Source organism: Corvus brachyrhynchos, unplaced genomic scaffold (assembly GCF_000691975.1).
Source record: "Corvus brachyrhynchos isolate BGI_N302 unplaced genomic scaffold, ASM69197v1 scaffold26, whole genome shotgun sequence".
NCBI lineage: Eukaryota > Metazoa > Chordata > Aves > Passeriformes > Corvidae > Corvus > Corvus brachyrhynchos.
The window spans coordinates 13222858-13247713 of NW_008239324.1; positions in this window are offsets into that span (position 1 = coordinate 13222858).

Sequence of the window (24856 nt, forward strand, 5' to 3'; positions counted from 1 at the left end):
TTTTTTTTGCAGAATGTACACCGCACAGAAAAAAAAAAAAAAAAAAAAAAAAAAAAAGAAGAAGAAGAAAAGGGAAGGAAAGGAATATCATGTCATCTTGTGTGAATGATCTAGCAGTATTAATGGAGCCTCCAGGATCTATTGAAAGCAGCAACTTCAATAGCTCAGGGTCATGATATCAGTACTTGTGATGGAACAAGCTATTTACAAAAGATTTAAACTCTGGGGAAGACGTCTCCTACAGGCTCTCAGGCTTATTCTCCTTAGCCTTTAGGGTCACATCCTGCTCCTCGGGCTCCTGTTAGTTTCTCTGTTATCATAGGTTGGATGTGACAATTGCCAGCAATCTTTAGCTCTGACCCTCCACAATACAGTGTCACCCCAATCCAGAGCACAGCAGAGCAGCACTGTTCCCCCAGTTTTCAACCTCAATTTTTTTTTAGTGCACCATTCTTGTTTTTTCTGTTTTCTCGCTACAGTATTTGCCATTTTCTCCACATAAATAAAGCAAACCTTAAACATATACTGGCTGGTAAGAAACTCAAATACCTTTCCAGCATGAACAAGATTAATCACACATAATATTTACAGTACTAAACAAAACAATTATAACATCATATATACTCAGTTGAACAAACACACTGACAGTTCTTTTTGAAAACATAGAGTAAAAATCAAATGAAAATCCATATCAGAGTAAAGGAACCTATCTCCAATTTGTATTCCTCTTAAGCCATTTTTGAGACCAAAATTCAGAGGCAGACACCTTCTCCATAAGTCATCAAGGCCTGATTTACCACTTGCTTTCCTGCTGTAGTGGTACAGCTGGAGGGACAAGCAGTGCACCAGAAGCAAAGGCAAGTAAAGTTACAAAGGGGCATCAAAGAAAATCAGGTTTGCTCATTTATGCCTACAGCCTGTGGGGTTTTTGCTCTGGCAGTTGTAACACACAAAGACACAAAGTCTTGAGTGTGCACTGACAGAACCTTTGCTTCTAGAAATGTGAACCACAGTCTGGCTTTCAGAGGGCCCACAGCCCTCCTAGAGAGAGATGAGTCCTGTCTACCAAAGGGTAAACAAGCTGAGGGCTCAGCCCCTCAAATAATTTCTTACTTGAGCCTTAGTCATGCAAAATGTCCTACTGACCTTGGTGGCTCTACTCAGATGATTCAGGCCAATAAGTGTCTGCAGGGTCAGGTTCTTGAAACCAAGCCCCAAAACACATCTGTAAGCTCCCCTCAGAGAGTCTTTTTGAAGCAATACTCTAAATTACACAGTATCCCAGTCAGATGTCCTAGATAAACTGAGCTACTATTGAGGAAGACAATAACGTAATGTTTTCTATAAGAACCTGTGGAATGTTCAAAGATTCCCCTTTGTTGAGGGGGCAGTAAGGAAAAGAGAATGTGTAGATGTTCAGTACCTGCCTATGCAGAAAAGCCATAGTACAAACACAGATTTTTACTAATCACCCAAGCGCTGACACATCCCTGGCCACAATACAGGATTTTTTCTGATCAGCCATAGATCTGAGGTACTGTAACAGACTGCAAAGGGAATTCAAAATTACTTATAACCAACAACTTCATCATTCAATCTCAAAAGTATTTCATCTTCCGTGTCTCCTTGCTTTCAGGAATTTCTCTCAACCTGGTATTTCTTAATCAGAACTTATTTCTTACAGGTCATCAATTTGATCTCTCAGTGTCTTAGTGCTTGGTATTCTCATTTGGAACAGCAGTCAGTTGTGCCTATCAATCTTTAGCATCTTATATTCAAGATGCAGGTGTTTACAGCATGGCACAAGAAACTTCCTGGCAAACAAAAGTTTAACAGCAAATACCAGCCATCTTGTAAAAAACCCCAAAACATGCATTAAAAAATGAAACTCAACTGTAGAAGCCACAAAAATAACAAAACCATGGAAATATCTGGGAATGGTAGAGCTGCCTGCTATCTTGGAGCAGCCACAGGACCAAATTTTTTTGCAGTTAGTTCAAATATCACTGCAGCGCCTGAACATAAGCTGTGGTTAGATCACTCCTATTTTAGCAAGTATAAGTGATGGTATTTGGACATAAACCTCTGTAGCTTTTCCAGCTACACTAGTGGTCCTTATGATCTTCTGTGGTAGTGAATTTCAGAGGCTAGGGACATGCTGGGTGAAGAAAGATATCCTCTCATTTGTTCTAAATGTACCTCCCATTAATTTTAGTGAATGACAGGTTGTTGCTATATTAGGACTTAACATGGAAAGGAAGAACTGATCAGTTTTCACTACATACTCACAGCATTAAATACCTCAGTCGAGTTTCGTTGCATTTTTCTTCTTTCCAAATGCCCTTTTTCCTGAAATCTGTAATACAGGAGGATGAAAATTGGTTTCTAGTATGATTAATGCCGAGCAAAACTTTCAGCTCAATACTAGACAAAGATCACCTGGTTTTGATATAATGCCGCCTTCCCTTTTTCTCTCACTCCTTCTCTCCCTCTTCCTCTGGGGATGCACAAAGCATTTCAACCAGTCCTACTCTATGTCTAAGTCCCTCACCCTGTGTTCATGAAACACCACCTCCACACTGAAGGGATTCCAGGAACTGCTGCTCTCCACCTTTTCACCTCTAAGTATCCTCTGAAAAGGAAAGTATTTTTCACTCTCTTTTCAAAAATGTTTGGCAAGTTGGATGACCCCATTCATATCTCCAATGTCATTTTGACCGTGAGGGGGTGACAGAGTATTTCAGCAAACATGAAATGTGATTCTCTTCCAGTCAATAGAGTCTTCAAGGCACTTTTCACAAGTTCACCTGAGCTTATTAGAAACCAGGACAAGAGAAATGCTCATGCCTGCTTTAGTCTAAGGTCCAACTATGCTTTAATAGAAATAACATTGGAAAATTGCTTGAACTTCATGGGAGGAGAGCAAGAAAACATCATCCTGCCAAATTATGGTGGCTTCAAAGGGCATCCTCAGGCAGCAGCAAACAACTACCACAGCCCAAGGGCTGCTCTTCTCCCTGTCCCCCCAGCCCACTCCAATGGGGTGGCAAACTCCTGCCCCTCAGAGCCACCTCTGGCATCTGAGCCTGGAGACACAGAGGGCCTGGTTACAGACACCAGGATGCACTGATGATCCAGAGCTCGGGAAGACAGGAGCAAGCAAATTCCCTCCCTTCATCAAAATGTCAAAAATTGGTGGGTTTTGCAAAACCATTTTGAAACTTCTAAGATTTTTCACAAGCTTTGAAACCTGAGTGAGAGAGCTTTGTTTGATAGGAAGCATGGCACAGCAATTTCCTTCACTCATGAGAACCCTAGGAATGCAAAGAGGAAAATATTGCCCTGCTACCATTTCCCTGCCATCCCACAGCGTGCTGTTCATCTGGTGCTGCCATCAGGCCTGGCTCTACACTGCCATGGATGTGCCAACACATCCCTGAGATGGCCTTCATCCTGGGGCTACTGAGGGGTAGAGACTTCATACTAAATGTGTCTTAATCTTTCTCCTTTACTGTGGCATAAAACTAATTAATTGAATTAGAAACTGTGACGAGGTAATAATAAATAAAAGTCAGTATCAGAAGGAAAGATTTTCAAAGCTATTTAAATGCCTGATATGAACAAAGCACCTAAACAGTTTTAAAATGTGACCCATAATGTGTTTCACCCCAAAGGATATAAGCAGGATATTGAAGATTATTCATATATAGGAAATATTCAATTCATCATCCAAATGCACCCACTTCTGCAGTGAAATATAGCAGATACTTAACAGCACCCAGCAATTCGATATGCATTGAAGGTGGGGTGTGGAGAAAAAAATAAAACAGTATCCAGAAGAAATTGCATATGTCAGGAATGGAATTCACCAACTGGGAGGAGACGAGCAGAAAGGGAGATTACTATTTTTATGTAAAATAAATCAGTCTGCTAATCGGGCTGGGATTTTGCTGCTGGGAGTTAAGGAGGGCAAGAGGAGAACCGTAATTTTTAGAGCTGCCACTTTAAACTACAGCCTGATTTGCTTCACCACTGCTTTGATGCAGCATCAGAGAGGGAGCATCTTGAAGTGCTGTAATGTCAAGGCTCAAACAGGCATATTTTAAAGTAACAGGAAGTAAATTAAGCCAATTAAACCATCCTAATGCTTTGACTTTTTTAGAGTGCTTGCTTACCAAGCAGATTTTTCTCAGCTTCCACAGCAATGATCATTACCTACATTTCAGGAGGCAGCTATTTCCCAGCTTTGTAGGCTCACACCTAAAACTTTGGGTTGTCCCTTTGCTTTCAAGCGTAGAGTTTGTACATACAATGTGGAGTTCAACAGTCTTTACACCCTTGGTGGAACCCCTTGTATCTGGAGGGAACTGAAGCAATGAAAAAAGCTCTTAAAATCCCTTCCAGGCTCCCTTGCTGAGACTTGTGCCCAAATAGGGAGAACCACCCCCTAGATGCTCCAGTTGCCAAAGGGCCAGCGATGCCTGGGCCAGGACATGGTGCCCAGAGCCCTGTGCCCTGCAGCAGCTTGGGGACCTGCAGAGTGCTCCATGAGGGCTGTTCCAAGTCCATCAGGGATTTTCTGCTTATCCAGAGCTCTGCAGCACATTGTGGGGCCACCACAGCCTGTCTGTTTGCAAACCTTCCCTCCCTCCAGCTTGGAACCCATCAGCCCAACCAGGAGACCAAAAGGACCCCCATGTTCTGACGTTGCTGCTTATTGCCTTAAAGGTAAAAGTCCACTTCTGGTGGAGATACCGGTCTGAAGCAAAGATTCATCAGGTACCCACTATACTGGGAAACAAACCCAGAATGTGGTAGAAGAAGAATTGAAAGATTTGAGCTTTCCGCTCTTGCAGATGACAGACCAGCTTGTCCCCTCACACCACCTTAGCTCAGAGATACCCAGGTAAATCTACAAGCCTTTAAGTCTTTCCACATTACTAAAAGAGCAGGTCTTATACCTCAAGTTTAGTAAAAAGTCTTACTGCTTTTACCCTTTTTTTTTTTTTTTTTTTTTTTTTTTTTTTTTTTTTTTTTTTTGTTCTTCACTCACCTTCTTTCAGCACTTGTTGAGCTCTCACATGGTGAGCCTTTAGTTCTGGCTGGGAGCTGAGCATCACATGCATCAAGATCTTTACTCAAACCCAGTGTAGGTCACCACACAGCTCATTAAATAAAGGGACATACTCTGCATGCCAATTAAGAGATTAAATTATGGAACAAAGCAGAGGGAGAACTAAAATTTAAGATCCCCTTGTATTTTCTGGCAAGTCATCTGTCAACTGGAGGAGCTATTCCACTAACTGAAGCTTGTGAAGAGCCTGACATAGCCATAACCGTGAATATCTCAAATTGTCATGTCAGCTGAGGTTACTGTGAAGTTGAAATTGTACTGGCAGTGGAGTTCCCTATTGTCATGATTCCTATACAGATAGAAAGATGAGGAGGGAAAAAGAGGCATAAAAGTTTCCCAGCTCAAGTTTAGACATGTTCTGCTATTTGTGAATAGTAAATACTATCACATATGTATCATAAAAGCCAATAAAATGAACATACAAGAACGTCAGGGGCTATTCACACATGCAGTATGTTTTATATTGACAAATAAAGTATTTTAAAATGTTATAGTTGAAAATTTGGAGAAAAAAAGTGGTTCAGATGTAATTTAAGCACACTGCCAAATTCACGTTCAGCTGGGCATTACTTTTGGACTTCCAACTGGTTTGGATGCCAAAATCCGTGTGTTTGTGTGTGTGTGTGTACACAGGCAGAGCTGCATGTGCCCTGGCAGCAGTGCAGAGCAACATCTCCCCTATGTGCCAGCCTGGTCATGTTGGAGGCGGTGTTCTCCTGCTTTTGCAAGCTTTTTCTCAGAGTCCGTTACCAAAACACTGCTGTGAGGACCATGGGGGTGCTCTGCTTCCAAAAGCACTCAGAGGGTGGTGGGGTCCTGGCACAGGTTGCCCAGGGAAGTTGTGGATGCCCCAAGCCTGGAAGTGTTTAAGACCAGGCTGGGTGGGCCCTGCGCAACACGATCCTGTGAAATTCCTGCCCTCAGCAGGCGGTTGGAACAAGGTGATTTTAAGGTCCTTTCCATCTCTAACCGTTCTGTGATTTTATAAAACACAGACACACCCATGGGAACAAACTCAATCCGCATTTTCCCCTGCAGACAACCTTACCCAACACTGAAGAATTACACTGAAAAAGTTTCACTACACAGAAGAATATAAAATTGGGGGTTTTTTACACCAGAATGAAGAGGTGGTCCTCTTTTCCCATCTCATATGTGGGCTACAGTACCATATTCAGGCTGGCTTTCTACCTCAGGTTGAGTGAAATCAATTTTCTATAGTGAATTAGTTTCAACAGCCTGATGGCAGACCTTAAATCCAGGGTTTTTTAAACCCTAGATTACTGCAGACATGAGTGCTAATATTCATACAATGGCTGCACCCACCTTACAAGCCAGACAGGCAAAATTCAGTGCCTCTCTAAAATTTATAAAGCTGAATTAGCCCATTGCTGTGCCCCCACTTGCAGCTGAGACTCACAGTGTGTTAGCTTGGACACTGAATGCCCTGTAATAAATTCTGCTGTAATTCTAGCTTACTGTTGAGCACAACTGTTTGTGTCAGTCCATGCAGATTATTCCCAGCTTCTCGCAGATCTGAGCTGGGAGGCTGCATGCATGAGGTGCTGGGCCCACAATGAGGGACCCCTTACGTGCCAGATTTGCAGAGGTCAGTATCACAGCATCTCGGCATCTCCTTCAGCTCTTAGCAACCATAATAGAGCTCGCTCTTCATATAAGCACTGATCTTCAAATGTGACTCCAGGTACATAGTCCATGAATGGGACTGGACTATTAAAAAGAATTAAAAAAAAAAAAAATTAAACCAGTTGTCACATCCATTATACTAAAAATTTTGAAGGTCTCACACAGAGCTCATCTTCCAAGACTACAGGCACCCCGGGGATGGGAAGGACACAGTGTGGATCAGGAGAGATGGGAAGGAGCTTTTTCTTTCAAAAGAATTTAAAGATGCAGCAAATTGTGAAAGCTCAGACCTGCTGCTTCAGCTTTGACTGTCACCCAGGCCTCATAACAACGTCTGGATGCTTTCAAACAGCAGGGAAGTCTTGCTTCATTTGGATAGTGCCAGCAGACCAGACTGACTCCTGAGGAGCAGAGAGGTGAGGCTGCGGGAGCAGTCTGGCTTCCCAGTCCCACCAAAGCTCAGAGTACCTGTGCTTCCTGCAGGGCAAGGACCAAACCCTGCTCCTCCACCTGCTCCTCAGCCACCCACAGAACTGCCCATGGCCCTTCACCATTGCATCCACCCTAACTCGGCTGTGCTGTTGGAGCACCGGGAAAGCAGAAGGGAGCAGTCCCCTCCTGAGCCGTTTAGCCTGCCTGCACAGGGGCAGGAGTTAACAGATGTGGGTCCCCACCATGAGCTCCCCTAGGCCCTGCTGCAGGCAAGCAGAAAAACCCTTTACCGGGCCTATGCTGAAGATTTCTATACAAATAACTTCACCTCCCTCAAATCTCTCTTAATATCATCATCCACCCCACTGTGAATTGGCCAGTGGATTTGAAACAGTGAGGTTTGGAGCTAATTAGAAATCAGAAGTGCTGTGTCTGTCCCAGAACTGGATCAGCAGCCAGAGAGCAGTTACACACAAACTGTGATTTATCCTGTAGTGCCAGAGTTACTCTGTGGCTGTCACATGTCATTGTGTGAGGTGACATGTCACATCTTTGTCATGGTGACATGTCACCACATTACTGTGCAGCTATCATGGACATACAGTTAAAAGCTCTTACTACAACTGTTTCCACTTAGGTATTTAGTTTCTTAAGGATTACTGACTGTGATGTAGAAATTCCTATCAATCATAATGTCAGCTCTACAGAAATTAAGCTACTTTTAGAGGAGGATTTTGAAACAAATGTAATAACACAGAACAGTGCCTATTTCTCAAAATGTGGGTTACATCCATCAGGGCAATGACATAAAAGACTAGGTGGAGACAAGGGAGGGTTCTTTCTATTGTTTTCCAGAGATCTCACAAGAAAAAAAGACAAATCTAACTGTGAATGAAAACAATCTTGAAAACATGCAATTAGTACTGCAACTGCAGAAATGTTTTTTCTAAGTTTGAAGAGAGCCTCAAAAAGAAGGTATAGAGCTATTCACCTACATTGGCTTTCATGGACCGAGAAACCAAAAACTTTTATGGCTTTTCTGCTTACCCTGGAAGCACACATGGCTAATTCACAAGCTCTAGGAGTTACTACAAAGTAGCTGGTGACCTCAAACCCTCAGATGTTACAGGCACACTGTCAGTCTTGCACAAATGCTTCACAGCAAACCACTCGGAGATTTGTCCCCACGAAGTTTTAAAAGCAGATAGTTCTGCAGCTCTGTGTTATTTTGCTGTAAAAAGACATTGTTTTTTCAAGTGAAGGCAAAGTAAAGGAGAAGGATGATTTTGCTAATGAAAAAGTGTGAAGAGGAAACCAAAGCAAAGCAGGAGAACTTGTGGATGTGTATGGATAAGTGCACGAATGTGTGTGTGTGCCTGTATATGTACACATATATTTATTTATTTGACAACATAAAAAACTATCTGTTAGTTTTCCTGCTCCTGAGGGGGAACTTGGCTAAGGAAGCACATAGTAACCAGGAGGCAAAGAAGTACTTGTTCTCCTGGAACTGAGTTCATGTGGAATTCCCTGTCCCAGAGGAGAAGAAAGAAGAATTGCTATTTTCATTCAAAAAAAAAAAAAATTTCCTAATGAAAGTGGCATTTTGCTTCTGCAAATTTGGAAAGAAAAGGGGAAAAAAAATAATATTGAGAGCTGTCATTTTAATGAGCAGCCTTTGGTGGGATTGCACAAGGTAAAAGTCATAAAATTTAGCCCAGATGTTTAGTTGAAATAAGAAACTTAATGCCATGTTTTTCACATTTCCATTGTGAAATCTTATCATAATTTACATTTAAAAGGTTGTACAAATGTTGACAGTTCTTTAGTAGAATTGTAAGCAAGCTAAAAAAGGTAAATTCACCTTAGGATCCCCTAAGACTAGTCCTAAAACTGAGCTCATCCTTTGTAAATTCTGCCTGTCAACGACTGTATGGCTCTGTACTACACTGCAGTGTTTTACGTCCACACACAGATGAAGCCTAAAATTTCTTGTACACAAAAAATGAGCATTTTGGCATAAACAATGTGATCAAGACAGTTTCCATCCTCATCACTGAATCTTGATGGTTTTCTTGAACTTAGATGTAACAGTTCCCCACACACAGGATATTGTGTGTGATACAAGTGGTTTCAACTTGAAAGCTCACTCCCACCAAATGTCTGCATTTCTGTGTGAGCCAAGAAAGACCTAAACTCAACTATAACATATTTCCAAGAAAAAGTCTTTGCTGTTATTCTCTCAGGCACAATTTTTTTCCTAACCAATGATGCTATTTAATCAAAACTCACACTAGTCTTCCTAAAAGCATTTAAAAAACAAAACAAGAAAGAAGCATTTCTGTTCCATAGCTTAGTTCTTAATCATCTAATCAAACTTGATAAATTTTCCACTCTCTCTCTCTTAAAATGAATTCTTGGCAGCTTTCAGTGAAATTAAAAAAAAAGTTCATGTAGAAGTTCAAAGCAGCAATTTATGTTTCTGATAATTTTAAATTAATTCCTAATCTATGAAGCATAAAGAAACTATGCTTGAGATGCAGCCCACATCCAACCATATGGCTTAAGGAGACAGTGTCTGTGATGTGAGGCTGCAGATCTTTCTGTCCCTGGCATACACACCTGAAGTTCATGCCCCCTAATGTAATTGGACAGTTTTGTTTGTGAAAATGGCCTGTTCTGCCAAATGCTGAAGTCCTTGCTTTGACAGATATATCACTTTTCCAATGTGAGTGTGTTTTGAAGAGAGCTGACACATGATCAAGTTCTCTTTAATATCCTTCAACAAACCTGACAGTTGTCCAGCAGGGTCTTGTGCTGCATCCAACTGTCAGCTCCTGCGGAGGCATTATGGGAAAGCTGACTGAGGAAAACAGCAGTAAAGAGGAAAAAACTGATTTATGCTTCTCTGCGTACTCAGTACCAAAAACAAGAACCTCAGCTCATATGTATTTTAGCAGGCCTACATGGACAAAGCCTCCTTAGGCTCCAGAAAAACAGGAGAGCAACCTATTTATATTGTAATTATTTATTGTAGGGATTTATTGCATGTGTCATTATAAAGCACCCCAAACCTCACATGCACGGGTGTGATCCTTTCTGAATCTGAGCTGCCTTATAAGTAGCAATAACTGTATGTTTTTTAACTGCTTGGGGTGCTTCAGTTTCATGCAGTTTTCAGAAGGGTCTTTCACTTAGAAGAGTCCTCATGTAAAAAGAAAGAAAGTATTTTATAGTATTTTGCTGCTTACATATGCCACCAGTGAGAAAGTCCATGCTTCCAGAGGGTCTGACAATGTAAGCCTAGAATATCCTCTTAAAATTGTTATTTAGGCCAGATGTTGTCATTTTGTCACCTTAATATTTCGTTTTCCTGCAGGAAGGTAGAGTCTGATTGCAGTCATTTTGTGTTACTACTGAAATGCAGCCTTGCAACAAGAAGGAACTGAACTGGACCAAGATAATAGCATAAGCCCCATCATCCCCACAGTGAAAGTGGCATTTGTACCCTCAGACTGCAGCTGATTTCTTTGTCTGAAAACTCCCTCAGCCAGTCTTCAGTCGTGTGCTGCTGAAAGACTGAAACAGCCCTTAATGCCCTATTCCCTACAGTGAATCCCTTTGGTCTGAAGCCTTGTGCCAAAATGCTCCCCCCGGACTGTGGGGAGCCCACATTCCCATCTCGGGTTCAGGTTTGTGCAGCTCTGAGCCTGTACAGGGTCAAACGCCATGTGGAGAGTCCAGAGAGGCAACCCCAGGCTGGAGGGGCTCAGAGCTGGAGCCAGCAGCTCTGCTGTAAATCAAGCTCACCCCCCTGCTCAGCCCTGCATGGCTGGAAATCCTGCACGTGAACACTGCCGAGGATGTGCAAGTCCTGAGGTTCTACATAAAAATGACAGAAAGATCCTATCAGACAGAAAGACAAGTGTTATTGAAACAGTCGTAGAAGAGTTGGTCTGAACAGGAGTACTGGAGAATGACCATGTTATCTCTGTTATTCCAGTGCCCCTTTAAATATAGTGCTGAGGTGACTGCCTACTTAGCCTACGGTGAAGGCCACACTTGTCTGCGGTGAAGTCCCATAATCTTAGTTTATTGCATTGCATGTATTGTATTTGCTCAAGCTGCTGCCTGAGGGGGTGCTTGTGGGAAATGTATAGCTTTCTGCTCCCCCCTTCTCTCGCAGACTATTTAGGCTGACATTTATCAATAAATTGCACATATTGTTATACATTTTTCTGTCGGAGCAACGCTGCAAGATTATGTGATGAGCACATTTTATCAATCTAACAATCTAACGCTTTTTTTTTTTTTTTTTTGTTCCATACAAAGATTTTTGATGCAGAAGTGACTGGAATGTCACAGCTCCAGCATGACCTGATTGCTAAGTCAAACCAGAGATCCAGAGAGTTTTCACTGCAGTCCCTGTTTCAGGAAACATTTCTGGGGAAAGCTGTTTCTGGCGGCTGCTCTCCCTTCCCCAGGTCTGTGGTCGGCAGGACTGTGTTAGAAATGCAACATGGCCCTCTGTTCCCCACAAAGCCCATAAATCTCCCACAATCAGGCAATTCCTACATTCTGCAGTTCTGTACGTTACGTTTTTCCCGCCATGGTCTAAGCTGCTAAAAGCCACTGCCCTGACCTCCTGTTAACATTTTTGGTTTGTTTTATTTTTTTCCAAGGTAGCAGTAAAATGACCCTATGATCAAGATCATGTCAGTTAATCCTTCTTTCAGATCAGCACAACTCTTCCTCATGCATTACATTTAAATTTTCTTTTAAAAATGCCTGCGCCAGAAAGACAAATCATTTGTCTTCAAATTTCATCTGTCAAAACCTAGACGGGCTATTTCCATAGTGTATTTTTAATCTTTTTCTGAAGTTTGCATCTTTTGTTTTACTCTCCTCATTAGTTGCACCCACAGATCTGGATTATTTCAAAATGCCACGGTTTTGGACAACATGAAGGAAGCTCCAAGTCACATCAGTAGAAGAATCAGAGTTAAAACTCTTTAAAAGAAAAGGAGCAGGAATTTGTCCTCATGCCTTCTGCAAAATATGTGTGGCAGCCGTGACCAGCCTTCTTTCAGGCCCCCTTGTCCACATACAGGTGGGCAATTTGGGAAAAATCTATTTTGAGCATTTTGACAGAAGTTGGGAAAGCTGCTGGATGCCACACACAGTTTGCTACAAGACTTGTTTAAACACAAGATGTGTTTGGCATTGTGAGTGCCACTCACTTTGGAAGGGGATAGAATGACTTTGGAAGATGCTGAGACCCCAAATAGAGCAGAATAGCAATGCCAAAGTGATTGAATTCAGCCATCTGGAGGGAGCTCAAAGGCACACCCACCCCACCAGTGCAGCCTTGTTTAAGCCTTCACTGGAGGCAGTGTGGACATGGCCCGGTCTAGTGCCCTGAAAACCTCCAAAGGAGCCCTGCTGGCTCGGACTGAGGTGCAAAGTGATCTGGAAACAGGTCCCAACACAGCAGAGTGTGTCACAGCCACAGAGATGGGCCTTGGTGAGACCACCCATGCTCTCTGCAGTTCAATCCCACAAAAAAATATAGCTTATCTTTGGGTTGGCCCTTGATTTACTCCACTAGAGAACAGGAAAATCCCAGTGGACGTGGCAAGAACTACTGTGGAGGTCCTCACAGAGACATTTGGCCCCAAGTGCCTTCAATGGCAGGGACACATTGGCAGGAAAAATTAAAGGGTGCACCACATTTGTAGGTGGCAGGAAGGATTATTATTGGGCAGAAAACCTGCCTTTTACTTCTCCAAAGTGTGGAATTTTTGCTGGAACAGTCCAGCTACTGCACTGCAGCTGCCCCTAGCTTTAACACAGCACTACCGAGTCTCTGCAATTATGAAGAATTACCCAATAAACTGTTTTAACTTTAAGCCTTAATGAAGAATTTCAATCCATTTCAACCAAACTATTTTCTTTGGTCCACACTGACTAGCAGACACTACTCTGAAACAAAGAAAAGAATAATACTATAGCAAAAAGAAACAATGAAAGAACTCATTGGTTATGCAAATTTACTACTGTCATTGTTTTATTATTAAAAAATGTTTTGGTAAGAGCATTTTGTTGAATCAAGATTGATTGCAACAAAAAGTAAATCCAAGAAAAAAATCTAAAAAGATGTCAAATATTTTTACAGAAGAATTACAATACAGAGAGTATTTTATGAAACATGCTGACTCTTTGTTCATTCTTGATGGTTAGACACACACATCAATGAAAGATTTGTCAGAAGCAACCATCTCAGTTTCTAGTCTTCAGTGAGTTATGTGCTAACTGAAGTCTCTGCATTTGTGAAGTGTTTATGATCACTTCAGAATTAGCAGCTTCCCAGTAATGTCAGATTTATGGAGAATCTGTTAAACATTTGAATCAGACCTGCTTACCTGAACTAATCCATCTGAAAAAACCAACCATATTCTTCCCAAATGCCAAGGGTTATGTCACATCATTTTGTCAGTGCAAAAGAAAACATACTGTTATAAAAAAAACTTTGCCAACAATCTGGAGGTTTGATACATAGAAGTATTTGGATTATTGACTCTCCACTGCAGCTTTCTTTTCACATTCTTAATTATTGGCTGGTATATCCTCACCCTGCATGGAAGAATAAAATCAAATCAAAGTTACAGTTCTGTGTTTAACATTAAAATTCAAATATGAAAATTTCCCAAATATTCAGGAGTCTGAAATAGTGCAATATACATGCAGTACATTGGATGGAATCTGCTCTGTACCAAAAATAATGGAAAGCCTTTGTATGTGTTTAGCAGACAGACTCTGCCCTTCTAGTGCAGCATTTCAGAAGCATTTCACTGCAAGCATTAATGAATTGAGTCCCACAGTGAGGGACCGAATGGGAGAGGACAGGAAGAGGAAGAGATTGGGAAGGAGGACAAGATACAGGAAATTATAAAGGGCTACAGCAGAGAAGAAAGCTGACTGGATAAAAACTGACAAAGAGAAAACCACATGTGAAAGAATTGAAGCGTGTTGCAAATAACATCTCCAAAGTAGACATGTGTATTTGAAACTCTGGGCTGAGTCTTCCTTTTTGTCAATGCTGACTTTTTCAGCCTAACTCTTCTCAGTATCTCTCAGCTAATTCCGTTACATTTCCATTCACTTCTAGAATATAGGGCATTACTTTCTTTCTCTCAAATCTCCCCTTGAACTCCATTTTCTTCCCAAACTCATACAACAGCTGCCTGTGCTTCTGCCTTGATTTTTACACTTTTTTTTTTGGCTCTGTTGATTCACAACATGTACACACATTGGAAGGATCCACTCCCTCGCATTTCACCACATCTACTCAAAAATCCTTAGCCACGTGAACTGTTCCACAAAGCAGCACAGTGCTATAGTTGCACAGTTATATTTCATCTGTGATCTGATACTATCACCCTAGACTGTATCATTCCAAAAATAGTGACGGTTTCCTCATCCTTTTCCAATACTCTTGGAGACAACAATTCAAGTTGTTACAGCTATAGGCCATCCCACTCATTCAAAGTACCCATATAAATGTTTCTTGCAAAGCATACCTGTACTTAGACTTTATATCCAACCATCAGTATATAACATATGCACTTAATCAATTTATAATTTCAACATTTTATTATCACATCTCCCAGGGAACTGGTTTAGCTAATGATAATGAATGGTCATGACTATCACGTTACTGGGATGGCATTCAGAGGGGAACAAAGAGAGAAAAATCCTACCCTCATATGACCAGTGTCATGAGGTTAAATAGTACTAGAGCTCTACCCTCTTGCTTTTTAATGTGGAAAAGACTAAATAAAACATTAAAAAAAGAGAAAATATGCATGAAAGATAATGAATGGCCATTTTATTAACTGCGCCATTCGTGTTTCATCTCTGTAGGATAATAAAAGACACATAGATCAGCAAAGCTGTGATGTGATGACCACACTTGGAGCTCTCACATCCCCTGGTCTCTGACACAATGAGAGCCTCCTCCTCCCTTTGGTTCAGTCTTTGGATGCTCAACAGTTCTAAAATCATTTTGGACCACAGAAAAATCAGGCATCCAGAAGAGAACTGTAAATAATTCAGGACTAAATTTTCCAATTACATATCCAAAGCAAGTAATTAACTTTCTAAAAACACAAGTTGCCATAGATGGAAAGCAGCACATGTACAGATTAGGTCTCTTATAAATAAAACCTGAATTGCTAGGGGAAGTAACACCATTTGCTAATTCTAAGGCTACATATTTTTCTGGAACATGTTTTAGCCACATGGTTTTTTTGTCCTTAACACTATAATCTCTGCAGATATGCATGTCAGCAATTCCTGCCTAACCTAGCTTACACATGCTTCTCAAGAGGAGAGAAAGAAAAAGTCATCACTAACAGAATCAATATAATTTCATAAGAAATTCACCAAGCAAACCTCTTTTCAAAGACTTTTAGCCCAAATGAAAAATTCAAGGTTTTAATAAGTTTAATAACCTTCTGATAGGCATTCAAATTTGAGGTGTTTATCCAAATACCCTCAAGCTTCAGAGAATCCCTTATCACTGCTTCAGTTCCTAATAGCTGTCATTCCAATAAATATCAGAGCAATTAAAATCTCTATCAATCAAAAATATTGCTTTCTTACAGGCCTGTCATTTTTTTTAAAAGCAAATCCTGATCTACCTTTTCTAACAGCTCTTGGATTTTATAGCAACATATAATAACCATCTGACTGCCTTTATTTCCATTTAACTTTTATCTTTAATGTCTCTGCTGTTTCAACCAAAATATTTATAGCATTTTTTCCTTTGCACACTTAATAATATTGTCTCGGTTTCCTGCTGTGTTTTGCCCTTCATCCTATGAGGAGGGAAGGCAAAGCCAGTGAAACCAGTTCTGGAAGAGAAAGCCAAATTTTTCATTAGTGTTCACAAATCTTATTGAGAGAACAAAGACATCTTCCCATCATGAAGATGCAAAAATATTTCCATGGGCAATACTGACTATTTCAACAAAACTGGACAAATATCCAAAAAACCCCCCTCCTTTCTCTATAGTGTCATATTACAGACTAAAATTGCCACTTTTTCTGACACAACCTATTGAAATCCCTGTTTAGACCTTTCTTTTGTGTCATTTGCTTTCTTGGAGGGCAATGGGGGTTAAAAAGGCTATGGAGAAGCTTGTAGTACTTGTGACACAAAACTATGATGGCTTGGCAAAGGGATTTAGCTGCAAGAATTGGAAAGAATATTTTGGAATTGAAAGAGGTTGAGACAATAAGCATGAGAAATTAGATATGGTCTGTAAATGGAGTTGTAGCAAGAGCACCCAGAAAAATAAGTCTTCTTACTTAATTGAGGAAAAATTAAGAATTCTGCTCTTCTCATGCTGCATTCAAATTGAAAGGTGGACAACTGCAAGGAAATATCACATAGCTGGCTTCTTTCCTGGAGGAAGAGGAGGCAAGCCAGGAGAAGACAAGGAGATGTACAAGTTCTCACATACTCTGCAGGAGATCTGACAGATCTACACAGAGCTGAGATGAACATGAATGGAGTTTGGAAGAATATTCTCCCATTTTGCATTTGCTTTAGTGCCTCCAGGACATGACCAAGGAAAGATTTCCACAGCATGGTTTAGGGGAGGGCCCTTCTTTATTAACCCTTTTTTCCTTCCACAAGGTTGCAATCTTTTTTCCATCCCTTCCTCTACCTTACACGTTTCAGTGCAGCCAAATAAACCAATTTCTTAATCAGACCTCTTTTATTTTGGTTTGCCTTTTGTTGATCTTCTATTTGAGGAGCAAGCCCAGTGGTTGTTGCCCAGTTATTTGATCTATCTTAAGTCCTATGGGCCCTATTTTCATCTGTAAAAACAAGCACTGAGGGCTGCCTAGGCAGATGACACTTAAAGGTTAAGGAGGTTGGACACTGTTTAGAGGACAGACTGTCATTCCATTATTTTCAAACCCAAGCCAAGGTTTTGCAATGCAAATGTAACAGTGTTCTGTATATTTGGGTTATTCTGCTTCATGTTTTGGCCATTCCACACTCTCCAGAGCACTATTAAGATTAGGAGAGTTGTGTGCAGTGGTTTAAAGAATATGAAAAGAGATATTGTCTAGCGTATGAGTGAGCTTCTGCAGCCTGGATCCTTAGGTCGCTTTAACCTTGAAATTTTTTTACAGATGCCAGATAGGTATTTTGGGTAAACATATTTCTTGGAAGCTCATAATATATTCAATACTCAAAATCTACTTCCTAGGTAATTTGACTGATTAAATATCCAGACACGGGCGTGTGTGTGTTTGCGCACGTGTGTTTCAAAACAAGGTACAAACTTAAAATCAGGGAGTCAGACAGATGCTTTTTGGTTGATTTAAGTATGTTAATCATACAGTTTTTATACACATAAATCTGTTGCTGTGGATTGATATCCTGTTCTGTTTATTCTGCCAGTAAAACAAAAGGTGGTAGTAAATGCAGCATATTGCATCTCCAGTGATGGTGGGTGAGCAGCCAGTAGGAGAGTCTGCAAGTTGCAGACAACACACCCTGTGCCAGTCCCATCAGACAGACCCCCAGTGTATCTAGACCTCCCAAAATGTTGCTAATATAGTTCATGAAGTACCCCAACATTCACATCTCTCAGCTCAAGCACAGGGTGACAGAACAGAGGTCTGGTGCCAGCAGAAGACATGATCTCCTCATCAGAGGGCTCGTGTTACACAGGCAAATGCCCATCTCCTTATAACAACACTTTGAACTCTGTGCAGTGCATTATGTTTTAGCGTCCCTTGACAAAATATTTACTGTTCCATTTGAGCACTGTTGGTCAACACAATTTTAATTATTTCCAAGACAATTTCTCTGGATCAAGCTTTTCACTGAACCTGATTCACCTCTTGCTGATTTATTCATGCCCTGTTAAAAACAAAAGTTTCAATCCCTTAATTTAATTAAAACGTTCTTGACTGAGATCATTACGTCTTGGAGAGATGCTTAATTCAAAACTTGCTGTATCCACAATGGTAGTGATTGAGAACAGAAAATCAACTTATGTCATAGTAGTTTGTTAGAATATTTGTTTACTCTTCAGCTGAAGCATGCTAATTACAATAAGAGGTCTTCACAAGCAATCCAGTTAGCAAATATGATTGGTTAATAGATAAGGAATGATTTGTGATTAAAAACATACAAAAACAGCATCTGCAGAAGAAGGTTATTAGACCTGGGGCCACATTGTAAAGCATCAAAAAAGCATCACACAGCAGCCCAAGCCAGAGGTCCTTGGGTTGCTGTGTGAATGTGGAATCAGACATATTTTATTGTATGTACAAATGGAGACTCACACGTGCATTTGTCTCACTGGAATTACAGTGGCAGCAGTCGTTGCTGATACAAACAACGGCCACCTCTGAAACATGTAAATGCAGCACTTTCTCTCCTCAGAAAAGAGACCCTCACAAAATCAGAAAATTTGGGAAGGAATCATAAAACTCTTTGACCAAGCAGCATCCTTGAAACAGTTTGAGCTCTGTAGAGAATTTTGATTATTGTGTAAGAAGGAGTATAAGCTCAAAAAAATTGGTCATGACTGAAAATCAGGAATGACTTGTCTCCAGTGAACTTAGTAAGAATGTGGGTTCCAAAGTAAGGATTTTCACAGGAACAAAAGTCCTTATTGTCACCCTCTCTCAGAGACTCTTACTTGCTGAGTATACACAGGTTGGAGAAAGGCTAAACAAATAGGGTATCCAAGGCAGATGGTATCTCATTTTTAATTGATTTGTGCAGATATGGGAAATCTATTCGTTAATTAATAAGCAGAGAAAGTCCATTAAGTATTGTGTTCTATTATTGTTAACTCAGAAATTATTGCTTTTCTTGACACAAGCCTATTTTAAGTTTGGGGATTTTGAAATGAGAAAGGATTTTGCTCTCTTTTTCCATAGTCATTGGGGACCTGTGATTGTATGTTTTAATTAAACAAAAATAAAATAAGCATTGCTTTTAGCAGGTCTTCTGTACACAAGCAGCTCTTGAGTAAATACATTACACCACAATAGGAAAATGAAGCTCATTATAACATGGCTTGTTTTGTATTTGTATCCTCTCTGTGTGCAGTTCTGGTGCCCCCCAAGACCAGAAGGCCATAGAACTGCTGAGCAAGTTCAGAGGAGGCCATGAAGTTGAAAAGTGGACTGGAGCACCTGCCCTATGAAAATAGGCTAAGAAAGTTGGGGCTGTACAGGCTGGAGAAGAGAAGGTTGTGTGGGGAACTTCCAGTATCTGAAGGGGCTACAGGGAAGCCAGAGAGAGACTCTTCATCGGGAACTGTAGTGACAGGACAAGCAGTAATGGGTTTAAACTGAAGGAAATTTACATCAGATATTAGGAAGAAATTATTTACTGTGAGGGTGGTGAGGTGCTGGAACAGTTTGCTCAGAGAAGTTGTGGATGCCCCATCTGTGTCACTGGGATGGGGCTGAATGGGGCCCTCCCTGAGCAACCTGGTCTAGTGGAAGGTGTCCCTGCCCATGGCTGGGGTGGAACGAGATGAACTTTAAGGTTCTTTCCAACCTACACCTTTCTGTGATTCTATGACTTTCTTAAATGCATACACCATTTATGAATCTGTCACTTAAATTCCAAATCTTCATTCCCCTGCAACCTGCCCACTCAATCTGCATCCTTTACAGCCGATTTCCTCTCTTTTTTTCCAATGAGTCCCATCATACTCAGATCTGGTACTCTCTTCTCCAGTTCAGTCTAAATGAGTATCTACTCCCAACTTCTTTCATTTTTTCAATATTCACCCAGCCCCACAAACATGGTCCCTCAGCAGTAGCCCCAGGATCTCCTAGCAATGGGCACAGCTTCCTCCTGGCAGGTTTCCACCCAGACCTGACCACAGAAAACACCCTAATCAGGAGAGGCTAAGCCTAGGCATTCTCAGCAGCCTGTGAAGCATAAACCTGAGTCAGAATTCACACACCTCTGCCCTTAGTTTACATTGTAAATGTGAATCAAAGCATTTTATTGTAATTAGCTGGAAGGGGTACAGATTGTAGTTGTTTTATAGAAGCAAAACTATGAAATCTATAAATGTAAAACTATTATGGTGGCCATATTACATTCAGAGCACTAAATTAAATTATGTCATAATATATAGGCCATTTATAAAAGATATAACTTCTAATGGACCTTTTTTTTTTTTTTTAATGAGGAGTTCCAGGTTGAATATCTTGGCAGCTGAACTTTTTTCCTTAGTCACAGAGGTGCAGACTGTGACAGGATGATCCCAGCTGGTGTTCCAACCTGATGTCAGCAGGAGTGACAAGCCAGGTGACTCCTTCATCTTTTCATCATCTGGAAGATGAGAAGGATGATGTGGGGCACAGCACCAGCATCTTGACTGACCTCACAGAGTAAATGTGTGCCCATACCCTGAGGCAGACCAGCTGAGCTGATGTGAGCTATTGCAGCTCATATCTTGCCCAAGAGGAGGGAGGAGGCTGTCTTGGGGCTCCAACCCTTCCCTTGTCAGAAGAGAACCTGCAGAAATCATTCCTGTGCAAACACCACAGGACACCCTTAACTACTGCCCTGTTTCTGCTCATGTGGTCATCACTCAAAGGGTACTGGGGGCTTGATGTTTCCCTGCTGGAAGTCACCAGTGACTGCTGCTTTCCTCTACTCCAAAATTTGCTTTTCGTTGTCTTGACTCAGAGGTCTCTAAGAAGTGGTCCAGGGGGCATCAGCACATTGAACATACAAGTGACACAAACCTTTGTCAAATACTGACACGGTCTAGCTGGGGATCTTGAGCAGGGCCAGGATCTTGTAATCCTTTCCTGGGTGGATAATTTACTCTCAGAATAGTCTTGATAGCTCCCTCAGGGCTTCTCTGAATATGCATTAGCAGGAGGAGTTTTCTTGCCAGGCTAAGCTCCTCACAGTGAAGGAACTGACTCCTTTCACTGATGTTAGCTGGTTATTTGTAAAGATGGATAAATGCACAAAGCAGTGAATTGCTGAGCACAGGAATGCTAAAATCACTGATTCCCAGTGTAAGGGAGCAACATCCTTACTAGAGCTACTCAAGGATTTTCAGCTGAAATTATTTTCTCTGGAAATTTCAGGATTCTTCCCCAGAATTATATTCTTTTTAATATCACTGTTCTCAACACACCTGCCACTACCTCTGCAGTCCTCTGCTGCCACTTAGCAGCAATCCACTTAGGAATGGAGAAGTTAGGTTTGCTTTTCCTTAAAATCATTTTCCCAACCAAGGAACAAAAATGTAAATTTTTCTTTGTGGATTACTTTGACTTAATGATTTTAAGATCACATTTTGTGGTGCTTTCCTTTGGGAAAGGAAATGGGACAAGAGACCTGTACACAACCCACAATTTGTCCAAGCAGAAGCCTGTACAGGAAATGTAATGCAGAAAATCATGTTGTTCTTGGAGGTTCTGAAGCTATATACTAAACAAGACAGTGAACTAAAACCTAATAAATCTCAATTCCACCCCCAAATCATATGATGTTGGATATCAATAACACATCTCACACTGAAAAGCAGTGTGGGCATCAGATTAAGGGCAATGATTCTGTCCCTCTGTCCCGCACAGGTGAGACCCCACCTGGCCAGCACAGGAAGGACCTGGAGCTGCTGGAGCCAGCCCAGAGGAGGCACCAGGATGATCAGAGGGATGGAGCAGCTCTGCTGGGAGGAAAGGCTGGGAGAACTGCAATGGTTGAGCCTGGAGAGGAGAAGCTTTGGGGTGACCTCATTGCGGCTTTCCAGTGCCTGAAGGGAGTCTGAAAGAAAGATGGAGAGGGACTACTGACAAGGGATGTGACAGGACAAGAAGGAATGGCTTCAAACTGACAGAGAGTAGGTTTAGATTGGATTTTGGGAAAAAATGCTTCCCTGTGAGGGTGGTGAGGCCCAGGCACAGGTTCCCACAGGTTCTCTGTGGCTGCTCCATCACTGGAAGTTTCTAAGACCGGGCTGGATAGATATGTGAGCAACCTGGTCTAATGGAAGTTATCCCTGTCCATGCCAAGGGGGTTGGAACTGGATGACCTCTAAGATCACTTCCAACCCATGCCAATCTATGATTTCCTGTTTCTGCCTGTGCTATCCCATTCTTTTGAAACCAAGTTCCTAAGTGCAAGAAGTATCTGTAATGTACATGTGCAGTACTAACACAATGGGACCCTTAAACGCCCTGCAGCCTCTAGATTCTACTACAACACAAATTAATAATGATAAGGAGGATCTCTATGCCATGGGAGCATAATACACAGTCACTTCATATTTAATATTTTTTTAGGATTCCTTGGTTCACAAACATACACCAAAACTGTCAGATAGGCTTCCAGCTATTCCTACTAGGGCAAATTCATGGTTATTTTGCAAACGTTCATTAGGATTTGAAGCTGTAAGGGCTCTTGGTGGAACATCTCTGAAGATTCACCTTTCAAAAGTGCACAACTGGTTTGTGCAAATGGTGCCGCACTCCATGGATGCAGATATTCCTAGCACCAGTGAATTTTAAATGGTACTCTCAAGAAATGGCTGTTGAATAGTGTTCAGTATTTCCCAACTTGCACTTAGCCAAAAAGTCTAGTCTCATCAGAGAATCACTAAAAACTTGACAGAATTAACAGATCATTTGGTACCGAACAAATCTAAACAAGCCCTTTTGGTGGCAATCTATGCAGAAGGAAACAGAGTTTATCCAACAATAAAGGAAAAATATGCCATTTTTATCAGCTGAGCTTCACTGCTGAGACAGAGAAACCTGCCTGTTGACAAGTATGAGAATGAGTATGTGGGGACATGGCCAGTGCAGAATAAATGGGGCTGAGGCAAGCAGAAAATATTCTGCTGTTCCTCCACCCCAGTTACAATACAACCATTGTACCACATGTGGCGCTGCAAATCAGGACAGTACCTTACTATAAACATTAAAAGCAATTTGATCAATGGGGTACAACAGACCCCACTACACCAGGAACTGTGTTTACAGCATCCAAGGTGACATTGCAGATGGACGTTTTATTTGCTGGGAAGTTTTTTTTTACACTTCAAGTGCTGCACTTGAGGGTTTATTAAAGGGTTTGCCAGAATTAGCTTTATCTAAACAGTGGCAATAAACTTTACCACTGGCCCTTTACTCTGAAAGATTTTGCTTTTCACTGGTCAGTGCTATCCAACCAGCCTGTTTCCCACTATGATTTTCCCTTTGTCTGGTCTGCAGAATATTTGTGACTAAACAAATAAACAGCATCAGTTCAGTAGATGGATCTCCAGACCCAAACTCCAGAGTAAATTCCATAATCAACCAGGCTGAATGATGCTTTCAGCAGGCCAAGGCTGATACTCTCTATAATTCACATTCCCTGGATACGCTGTTCCATAATAAAGCTTGAATGTCAGGCGTGTCAGCCAAGAGCTAACATACCTGTTTGAACTAGTCCTGTGCCAATGGAAACATATCACAAACTGAAAACATTTAGCTCACTGTATAAGTGTAAATGGATTCTTTTTAACCAAATGAAGAATAATCACTTATACATAAGCACACAAATATGTTAAATGTTAATATATAATAAAGCCTTAAACCACTCCTAGTTGGCATGTTCAGAATAATGTCACTGTAAATAAATACACTGAAGAGGTTTTAGAGTCCAAGACGTTTTTGCCCATCAGTAGTATTAGTTTAACAGGACAAACTTTCATTATATTCTGACATTTGGTACATACAGTACGTTGTTTATGCACTAAATGTCAGGGTTTAGCCCTTTTATTTATGTATTTAAGAGTTATTAATTTAAGAGTGACCTTATTTAATCAAAACTGCTGTTTAATAAAAATCATGTTCACAGATTTCAAAATAGAGCTTTTGGTTCTGAAGAGACATTAGTTGTTTAACACTCAGATATGTGCTTAGCCTTCCTAAGAATCCTTTTCTCCCCTCTAAGCTTGCAACTCCAGCATGCACAGTGGTTTAATCGTATATTGTTCTCTGAGTACTAACCCTTTACAAATCATATGACATAAAAAGAAAAATAAGTAACATTGTAAAGACAGTAATGAGAACTGTTGAGCTAAAGTGCCTCTTAAAGAAATCCTAATAAATTCCAGAATTTCTAGTCTTCTGGCAAGCTTTCCATTTAGAATAAAATCAATGATCAATGGTTGCAAACAGTCAGCATCAGGCTTGCATGCCTCCAGAGCAGAAAAAACTCATAGACGAAAGATGACATTTAAAGGAAAAAAGCTGACATTGACTCCATCACTGTCATTGCTTCTGCCATAAAGCAGCTTCAAATATTAAAACATTTTTCATCTGTGCTGCATTATTGGCACCAGAAATTGTTTTCTCTCTGTCTGATACTCACTTGAACTGCAGCAGAGCTCCCCAGAGACTCCAGATTGTTACCAAGGCCTCATAACATATTGGCAGTTGATGTGGTGGTGTTCATGTACACTTGCCACTCACAAAGGAGCCTCCCCCTCCCTCCACACTCATAGGAAAAAGAAAATGCTCCAACAGGAATTTCAGTCAAGTTCAATGAGTTCACTGACTCAGATGTAGGAGCTG